The sequence below is a fragment of the Mobula birostris genome, chromosome 19 (genome assembly GCF_030028105.1).
Source record: "Mobula birostris isolate sMobBir1 chromosome 19, sMobBir1.hap1, whole genome shotgun sequence".
In the NCBI taxonomy this organism is placed as follows: domain Eukaryota; kingdom Metazoa; phylum Chordata; class Chondrichthyes; order Myliobatiformes; family Myliobatidae; genus Mobula; species Mobula birostris.
Window position 1 is genome coordinate 45306048 of NC_092388.1, and position 10408 is coordinate 45316455.

Consider the following 10408-nt stretch of genomic DNA (forward strand, 5'->3'; position numbering starts at 1 on the left):
GTTTCACCTATCACCTTGTGTTTCTCTCTCCCCTTGCCCACCTTTTAACTGCACTCCTCATCATTTTTTCTCCAGTCCTGATGAAGAGTCTTGGCCCAGGACATCGACTGTACTCTTTTCTGTAGATGCTGCCTGGCCTGCTGAGTTCCTCTGGCATTTTGTGTGTGTGTTGCTAAAGATCAAAGTGTTGTTTTTGAGTAAGTTACACTTCCAACCAATATTCTTTGTTTAGCTTTTGGGAGTCAGGTCTTAATGTAAATGGCAAGCAACAATCAGTTTGAAGTTAAAAGGATAGCTCTGTAAACAAGCACCATCTATTTAGAAGACTTGTTGGCCCCACAGCACCTGGGCTACCTGCTCAAGAGGTGCAGTGTAAGACATTGGGGTGTGTTAATTGGGCTTGTTTCAAACTAGACAACACTGGCTAAGTTGTTTAGTTCAAGGAAGCTTGCAGACCAGATTGATACTATCACTTAACGCATCAAACAGCTGATGTATTAATAGCTGGAAGGTTTGTCAGCTTCACAGCATTTCTTGTGGGTACCTGGGATCTCTGTCTCCAGAAGTTTTTAGACTGTTTGTGTTAAAATTTATCTGAAAAATATCACGTGTGAAGTCACCTAAGGGGCAAAGAAACAGTATAAATGTAGAGAGCAGTCCAGGCTTTTTAGGAATAGTCCAGGAATATCAAGAAGAATGACAGAAATTCGGGCGAAATAGATTTCATTCCTCTGCCATCAATTTCTGTGATAGACGACTGGTTTGTCTCTGGTTCATTAGTATGTATTTTAGCTTATAGGAATTGTACTTGTGCTTTGGAAATCCTTTGGGTTTTAGAAATTGCTTGTAATTTAGAAGTCTTTTATAAGATAGAAATCCTCTGTGAGTTTTAAACGTGTTTTAACAGTGTTGAACTTTAAACACGTATCACTGAAAATAAATGAATTGTGTTTAAATTAATGTATTAGCTGGAAGTATCCCCTCCTTAGTGGGGGGGGGCGGAATCCACCACTCAAAATGTGGGTATTGGCAGCTAAACATGCCGTAGAGGATAAACAGAGAAGTGAACTAGTCTTTGAAGATTGGGTAGTCACAGTATAACCTCCCTTTAGTGAGGTTGCCTGTAGCTATCTATATTTGATAGGGCTTAAGGTCTTCGTCGGAGTTTAGAACTTTGTGGTCAGCAAACCTAATACCATCACATGATAGGGAGGTGAGGAAGACATTTGGCACACAGGCTTTCATCAATCACAACACTGAGTATAGGAGTTGCCAGGACATATTGCTTTTGTATAAGACTTGACTGAGTCTGTGCCTGGGGTATTGTGTACAGATTTGGCTACACTATTATCAGAAGGACATCAGTAAGCTGGAAAGAGTGCACAGAAGATATACAAGAAGGTTACTGGGACTCGAGGCTCAGAGTTATGGGGAGAGGTTGGACAGGCTACGACTATTCGCAGAGGCATAGTCAATTGAGGGAGCGACCTTAGAGGAGCATAAAATCCTGAGTTCTGTATGAGTAATTTAGCTTAAGTGTAGTTCTTGCTCAACATGGACATGTTGGACCCATGCCCACACTCTGTGACTCTGGTTAAAATTCATTTCACGGAATGAGAGAACGCAAACAACCAGTAGCTTTGCAAAACAAATGGTACGATCCATGTAACCACAACTGGAGAGAAACATAAGAATGAAAGTTGGATCGTGAATAACCCACACGATCCCCAAGGCTCCTCTGCCATTTCACAAGATCTCAGACGAAGTGATCTTGATCCCAGCTCCACTTTCCTGCCGCTTCCCTAAAATTCCTTCCACCCCCCCACAGACTAAACATCTTTTCCATCTCAGCTTTGAATACATTCTGGAGCAGAGGATTCCAAATATTCACAACTTTGAAAGGCGAGTACCTGGAAACTGGAGATGGAACTCCTTTGATGTGCTAAATGTATACGCCTAGAATGATAACACCCACTTGGGTCCCCTAAGATCTTGGCATGAATAAATTGGACAGCAGGCAATTTTTTCGCAAGGTGTTAATGGCTAATACCAGAGGACGTCCTTTTAAGATGCATGGAGGATAGTTTAGGGGAGAAGTCAGAGGTAGGTTATTTATCTACTTATTTATTTATTTATTGAGCTACAGCGCGGAATACGCCTTTCCAGCCTTTTGAGCCGCGCCACCCAGTGATCCCCCGATTTAATCCAAGTCAACAACCAGTACGTCTTTGGACTGTGGGAGGAAACCAGAGCACCCAGAGGAAACTCACGCGGTCACAGAGAGAACATAAAAACTCCTTACAGGCAGCGGTGGGATTTGAACCCAGGTTGCCGATACTGTAAAGCGTTGTGCTAACCACTACACTACCATATAGAGAGTGGTAAGCGCCTGGAATGCACTGTTAGAGGTGGTGGTAGAAGCTGATTGATTAGGGACGTTTAGATGACCCTTAGGTAGGCACATGGATGAATGAAAAATGCAGTGTGTGGGCTATGCAGGAAGGAAGTGTTACATTGATTGTGGCGTGGAGTAAAAGTTTGAAATAACATCGTGGGCAAAGGGTGCGTACTATGCCGTACTTTCAATGTTCTTAAAAAGTTTTTTGAAACTTAGTGCATTAACGTTAGTGCTGTGGTGGCAGTCGCACGTGCTGAAACCTGTGCAGTCACTCGCAGAGGTTGTAGCTGGTGCATTATTGTCAAAATGGCTGCTGGGATGTGTGTTGACATTTGATCAGCTCTCACCCAACGAGCACAATACAGCAACAGGGCAGGCTACAACAGAGATGAGAAGAAACACGGGAAGTAGGGTCGGGGGGATAAGGTATTCTCCATTGTGTTTGGGTCCCCCTTAGGCAATGAAGTGAAGTCCAAAACAGAATCAGGTTTAATTGTCACTGACCTATGTCGAATCTGTTATTTTATTGTAAGACCAAAAAAAATTACTATGTTCCAAAATACAAGAAGACGAATAATGAGGTAGTGTTCATGGATTCATGGACCAGTCAGAAATCGGATGGTGGAGGAGAAGAAACTGTTCTGAAAACATTGAACGTGGATCTTCAGGCTGCTTTTCCTCCTCCCCAGTGGCAGTAACTTGAAGAGGACATGTCCTGGACGGCGAATGTCTTTATTGACGGATGCCACCACGAGGCACCTGTGCACGTGGTCCCAACCCGCAGCAAAGTGGTGGCCAGAAGTTCACAGCTCATGGGTAAATTTGTAAAATGGCTGCTATCATTGAGAAATAGCAGCAGAATTGGGCCACTTGGCTCATCAAGTCTGCTCTACCATTCAATCATGGCTGATATCTTTTTTTCTCTCTCAATCCTATTCTCCTACCTGCTCCCTTAACCCTTTGCAAATTAAAAGTGTAAGAGGCTTCAATGATCCCTTCTCCATTATCCTGGCCACAGTGTCTTCCAAGCTGGATGTTCTCTGTGCTGATCGTCACAGTGAAAGTGCAGGTCCATTAATTACCGTGTCACATCCTGAACAACATGCTTTGATTTTTTTTTCTTGTGAGTTAACACTGCAGGTTGTAGCTTTCAAGCAACCACAACTCCAATTTCAGCCAGCTGTGGAGGAAATTACCTGCCTGACTAACTCAAGGTAGAAGTCAGGCACACAAGGAGCCATGCATTGTATGACGAGGATTTGCACGATAAAACAAATGCAAAAGTGGGTCCTATTCTTGAATGGAAGGTCCCCTTCATCCCCATTTCAACTGAGGGATGTTGAAATGACTTCATTCTTATTTTGCCCCAACAGGAAAAGGGTGCTCTCACTATTTACCTTGTCAAGACCCTTCAGAGTCTTGTATATTGCAATTTACCACTCATTCTTCTTAACTGTAGAGACCATAAGCCCAGCCTGTTCAACAATCCTCATAAGACTACTACTACTACTTCCCAGAATTCAACCTAGTGAACTACCCCTGGACATCCTCCAGTGTAAGTCTATCCAGCCTTCCAGGAGACCAAATCTGCACACAGAGGTCCAGGTGCAGTCTCACTTCCCAATGCCATTTGCTATGAGCCTCCCCTATTTTCAGTTTCCACCCCACGCCAATAAAGGCCAGTTCTGGTTACTTATAAACTGCGGAATGGAGGAAGTTGAATATTAAAAACGATGGAGGAGTACATTGCTCTTCTGCGAGAGAGCAGGTAACAGGTACAAAACCTTAAAATGTGCAGCTGGCATTCGGAGCAGAGAAACACCAGGGCAGCAAAATGTGCAAGAAAGTGATTGACACCAGAGGAAATGGACTGAATAATGACGGGAAGTGGGGGGCTGCAGTATTTAGAATAGACAGAAGTTTCCAAGCAGCTATGCCACCCATTTTCTTTCCTCCTCGCCACCTCTATCGTGACATGTATTGTCAATGGGCCTGTTGATACAATGAGAAACAAGAACTTCAGTTTATTGTTTGTTATGGTTTTCCTTTTTTTTTGCCATGGAAATGAATTCCCCTGTTATTTGTGGTCTTTATTTAAAGGTTTTGAGGGGATTGTGCATGAATTCCTCAGAGCACTTCCGGACATACAGTAGACTTACGTGCAGACAAAGGCAAAATTCATTGAACGTTGGTTGAGCCCATAACACTGGGTGTAGCAGAGGCTTGTTTTTGCTATTTGTATGTAATCCTCTCTGGAGAGAAAGATTGACCTACCAGGTGTATAAACCAGGGTTTACATCGAGATTTTTCACCAGCATGCAAAGCTAATGCTCAGGTTTTGCTGGCTTTGTTTAAATAAAAAACATGCAAGTAATGTACAGTCATTCCGAGTCTGTGTGGTGTGAGGTCAGTTTGTGAACTTTGGAGGTGCCGACAGTCAAGCTTCAAGCACTGCAGGCTAACTCTTGTCACATGCAGGGGACCCACCAGTGCTTGATGGGCGAGGAGACTCCCCGACTGAACAAAGTGTGCTGTGCTTGGCACATTGCAAGTGCAGGAGGAACAAAAGCAGTGTGCATATTGTTTGCAAAGATTGCCAACAACAACACCAGTCAGCTACTTTTCTCCCTGGAATGCCTTTTTAGAGCTGTGTGGTTCATTTTGTTACCACCGCTGGGCTTTTGTAAAATAAACAGCAACTTACATCTGCTCCCCTCTCCACCCACCTTCTGCGACCATTGTCTTAAAATAAATCACCAATATGATCGTTCACCCAACCATTTGCCCATCAGACTTTTCTCTAGAGATTTCAATTAACTTGTTGGTTCAGATGGGAAGCCATATCTGCAAAGGCAAATTAACACCCAAGGGTAGACATAGGAAGTGAGGCGGATGCAATGTTAGTTGAAGTTTCACTGCATTTTTGCCCTCTTGCAAATGAAGATTCTGTCTGTCTTTTCGGGATGTAAAACATCCCATGTATGTATTTTCAGAATAGTAAATTTTCCCAAATTGCAAGCCAACATTTCTTCCCTCAGCCAGCACCACTGAAAACAGACTAGCCATTCATACATCTGTTTGCTGTATTTGGGACCTTTCTGGGCACATATTGGCTACATTGCCTATGTGCAAATAGTGACTGGAATTCAATAGAAATTCATTGGCTGCGAAATGGTTTATAATATCCAGAGAAGACAGAATGTGAAAGGTATTTTATAAATTTCAGTTTAGTAGCATGTCAACTTTTGTGAAGGTAATGTTAAAGGTTTGGATGAGGAGAATAGTTTTACGCACCAGGTGGTTAGGATCACTGAAAGGTACAGGAAGACACTGAAAGTTGATTCACTTGTCCTGTTCAAATGGGAAACCAAGAACAGCAAGGAAACCAAGAAAACTGAAGAATATCTTTTCAAAGAGCTGGCACGAATGCAGTAGGCCAAATGGCGGCCTCCTGAACTGTGTCATTCTATGGTTTAGTGTGTGTTTCATTGTTACTATGGTAGTGACGAGGTACAGCCAGAATTTAAGTAATCACAGATGGTGTGTAAAATTCAGCTAAATCACTAGTTTGTCATATTAAACATGAAAAGATATTAATAGCTGGTCTTGAGTACGACTTAAAAATGGTTCAAAGGATTAAAAACAGATGCTGATCTAAAAGAAATGGCACAAAACCCACTTGAAAACTGCCCTATGTATGTAAAAGAAATAAATTGGAGTAATTTTATGTAATATAAATTCGTTATAATTTCCATTCCTTCATTAAAAGTGTTTAATGAAAGACTGAAAATTATTACATAATCCTGTTTAAGTCTTTGTTAATCAGGTGATGAACAAAAATCACATGAGTCTGTTCGCACAAGCAGCTCACTCCAAAAGCTTAAAACAAAACCTGCTGGGTTTTTGCTGTCCGCCAGTTAACCAGAACATTGGTTTCCATACTGCTCAGTTAGCAATGTTCCTCTGTGTGAGAAGGTTGTGACTTCAAGACCCACTCCACAGGCCCGAGCATCAGATCCAAGCTGCAGTGCTGAGGAATGACTACCAGATGAGATGTCAAACTACTGTACAGTATCTTGTCCTCTCAGGTAGCTAGAAATGCTATTTCAAAACAAAGATGGAGAATCCTCTTCAGTATCTGAACTAACATTTATATATCAGTTGAAATTTGTGTGTGGCTGTCCATTGGAATCGTGTCAGTTATTCTAATTTTATGGTATCTCAATGGCAGTAAAGTGATCTGAGTTGTACTGAAATTGTGCAGGGTACCTTTATTCTTCAGTACAATTCCTTCAAAAATTGTCTTCTAAATTTTAATTTTTCTGAGACATTATTACTATGTCTTCTTGAAGACGATTACCTGACTGTGGCTGCAGTTTGTAAATCATTAGAGGGTGTGGGAAGATAGAATGGATGAGAGCATTCTATCATCTTCTCTAATCCCCAAATGTTATAGCCCCAATAACGTTATTGGGCAGAGTTAAGATGGAGCCAAGTGACGGCCTCTTTGAGCTCATCTGTGAAAACAGTTTAAATTCCTCTCTTTAATGTCTCTTTTTTCCCCTTTTCTAGGTGGTTGTGGTTCTATCGAGGTCCTGATTTGTAACTGGTACTCAGACTGCGTTTTTTTTTACAGTGGATGAGTTCCCGTTTTGGAGCTTGTTGGCCGCCATATTCCAACGTTTTCCAGTCACGGCTTGGAAGATGACGCGCCCCCGAGATGTAGCCCCGCGCGGCTCTGTGGATGACTGATTCCCGCCGGTGTTGGAGGCCGTTTTGGAGCTTTTTGGCCACCGTTTTCCAACGTTTTCCAGCCACGGCTTGGAAGATGGCGCGCCCCTGAGATGCAGCCCCACGCGGCCCTGTGGACGACCGATTCCCGGCCGGTGTTGCCAAACGGAGGCCTCACAGGAGACGGAACATCAGGATTTCGCTGCAGCTGATGTATGGCGGGAGGTCTCTGTAGTCGAGTGGCCACACTCTGTTTCTCTTTCCCTCAATGGGGGAGGGAGGGGAGACTTCACTGCTGATCCTCGCGTCAGGAATCTCTGAATAAAAAAGCAGCGTGGCTGACCGTAACTCCAAAACAGCGACTGTCAGTCTCCCCTTTCGCTGTGAAAAACGGGTGATACCTCTCTGTCCTTGTTCGTAAGAGAGAGAGCCCATGGCATGTTGAACTTGTGGGCAAACAAGAGCTTTTATGTTGACTGCAGATCATGGTCTGTCTTTGAGTGCTTTGCTGTTGCTGGGTGGGTGGTGGGGGCTGACGTATTTTTGCTGAAACGGGCAGAGCTTTGCTGCCGCTTGTGTGGGGGAGGGGGTGTGGGGACTTTGGGATTCTAACGATAGTCAACTGAACGATTTGAACCAGCATTGGTCACAGGAGCAGCTGGTGGTGAACCATAATGGCCAGGAGCCGTGGGTAGTAAACCATATTGGCCGGGAGCTGTGGGTAGTGAACCATAGTGACCAGGAGCTGCTGGTGGTGAACCATAGTGACCAGGAGCTGTGGGTAGTGAACCATAGTGACCAGGAGCTGCTGGCGGTGAACCATAGTGACCAGGAGCTGCTGCTGGTGAACCATAGTGACCAGGAGCTGCTGGCAGTGAACCATAGTGACCAGGAGCTGTGGGTAGTGAACCATAGTGACCAGAAGCTGTGGGTAATGAACTATAGTGACCAGGAGCTGCTGCTGGTGAACCATAGTGACCAGAAGCTGTGGGTAGTGAACCATAGTGACCAGGAGCTGCTGCTGGTGAACCATAGTGACCAGAAGCTGTGGGTAATGAACTATAGTGACCAGGAGCTGCTGCTGGTGAACCATAGTGACCAGAAGCTGTGGGTAGTGAACCATAGTGACCAGGAGCTGCTGGTGGTGAACCATAGTGGCCAGGAGTCTCCTCCAGTCCATTAAGCTGGTGGAAGTAGGTTTGCTCTCTCGGTGCCACCAGCACGGCTTCGCACTGTATTTGAGGGGAGAGTGCAACAGATGTGTTGCAAAGTGGCTCACTAGTGTGCCTGCCATAGCAAAAATCTGGAGGCTTGAGTGCAGGGCTCGTTGTGCTGGGAATGGTGGTACTGAACCAGATAGGAAATAGAAGCAGATGTAGAGAGCACATCGCCCTGTTTTTCAACAATTTCATCAATGATTCTCTATCTTACCCGCACTTTCCTGCCTCATCTGATCCCTTAAGTATCCCAAGGGCTCTCTGCTTTGAATGTACAAAACTACTGAGAATATGCTGACTGATTGAGATTTAAGCTGAGTCGTGTGGGTGCATTACTCGATGCAGTGTGTGTGACCCTCGGCTGTGCGCTTGAGGTTTCTAACTGCATCAGGGAGCATATCTATGTGCTTGAGGTTTTGTGTTTGACATCTTCCACTTTGGTACAGAGCCTTGGTCAAATTCTTTATTTCATCCACAGCCTGACTGCAGATTGGGATGCTTGCTCCTTTTTTTGTTCTGCCTTGTTTTCTAGCAACTAACCTTCCTTAACCTGAGTAATAACTTGCACTTTTAGTTTCTGGCTGTAAACACTTCTTGTTTAAAGGTTATCTAGAACTTTGATCATCTCCAGCTAGCCTCAAAGTTGTTCTTCACTATCTACCACAGCAGTAGATAATCTGAGTTGTATGGATGCTACAGTCATGTGATGGAAAATTAATTTTACGTGTATTTTATACTAGATTAAAGAAGTGCAAATTAAGGATTACAGTGCCAGACATATTTTCAAGAGCTCTTTCATTTAACTCCTTTTGTTCTTTCTTGTATTGATTGGGTTTAAATAAGTTAGCAACTTCCACATAAAAATGTTACATCATTGAAGTGTAGTTACTTGCAGAAGCACCACAGCTACAAAGCATCGCTGAAGTCGCATTCGCAAGAAAAACACAAAATTGTGCATAATTGATGTTTTAATTTTATGTGAGAGAACACAATTAGAACTAAAATCAAAATCCACTCTAATGCAAAGTGGTGATTGTGTTGTTATACTACAGTAACGGTGAGGCTTGTGCGAGTTGGTTTGAGAACCAAATGATTGAAGGGAAGTAACGTTTCTTGAACCTGGCAGTGTGGAACTTTGGGCTTCGATACCTCTTGCTAGATAATAGCTGCAAGAAGTTGGCATGGTGGGCATCTTTCAAACCAATGTCCTGATGGTGAGGAGAGGTGGACCAATGATGTTTTAGGTAGAGACCACTACCCTCTGCAACTTCTTGTCTTCCTGTGCATTCAGAGAGCTGTACCAGACCATGATGTTGTCAGATAATTTCAATAGTACATCTGTAGAAGTTTGTTAGTGTTCAGTGAAATGTCAAACCTTAATAATCTCTGAAGAAAATGTTCTCTTTGGTATCATTGTGGCTTAGTTAGTAGCATTCTGCCTTTTACAGTGTGAAGGTTGTGGGCTGAAATCTCAATTCAGAAATTTGCAAAGACTGCACAATAGGACTGCGATGGAAGATGTCATAGTTCAGATATGATTCAATCCAAAGCATCCCCTTTTGGATGAGGCACATTTCACAGCATTGCAGAGAATTCTTGGCAGTCATTTATGTCTCAGTCAGCATCACGAAAGTAACAGTTACAATATTACAGCTTATCACCTCACTCTATGCACGTTTGCTGTCCTGTTTCTTGCATTAAGACAATTAGCATTTCAGTAACAATTCATGGACTGTAAAAATTATTTGGGGAATTGTGCTTTTGCAAAGGCTCTAACAAAATGCTAGCCCTTTTCCTTCCTCTCCATAATTGAAAACTCTCATGTGTAGGATGAGGGCTTCCTGTGGTCCACATCAGATCCCCGATCAGGCTGTGAGGTAGGCATGAATTGGCTGAAAAATGGATCTTGTTATGAATGATTGACTTCAACATAACATTGGTATTTAGCACGGGGGAAATGAGTAATTACGAATAAGCCATGGTGTTCCTTTAAGAGCAATGATTGCGTCAGTCAGTGAGGTTACTCATCCATTTAATACTGGGAGAGTATTTAGATAGGCCA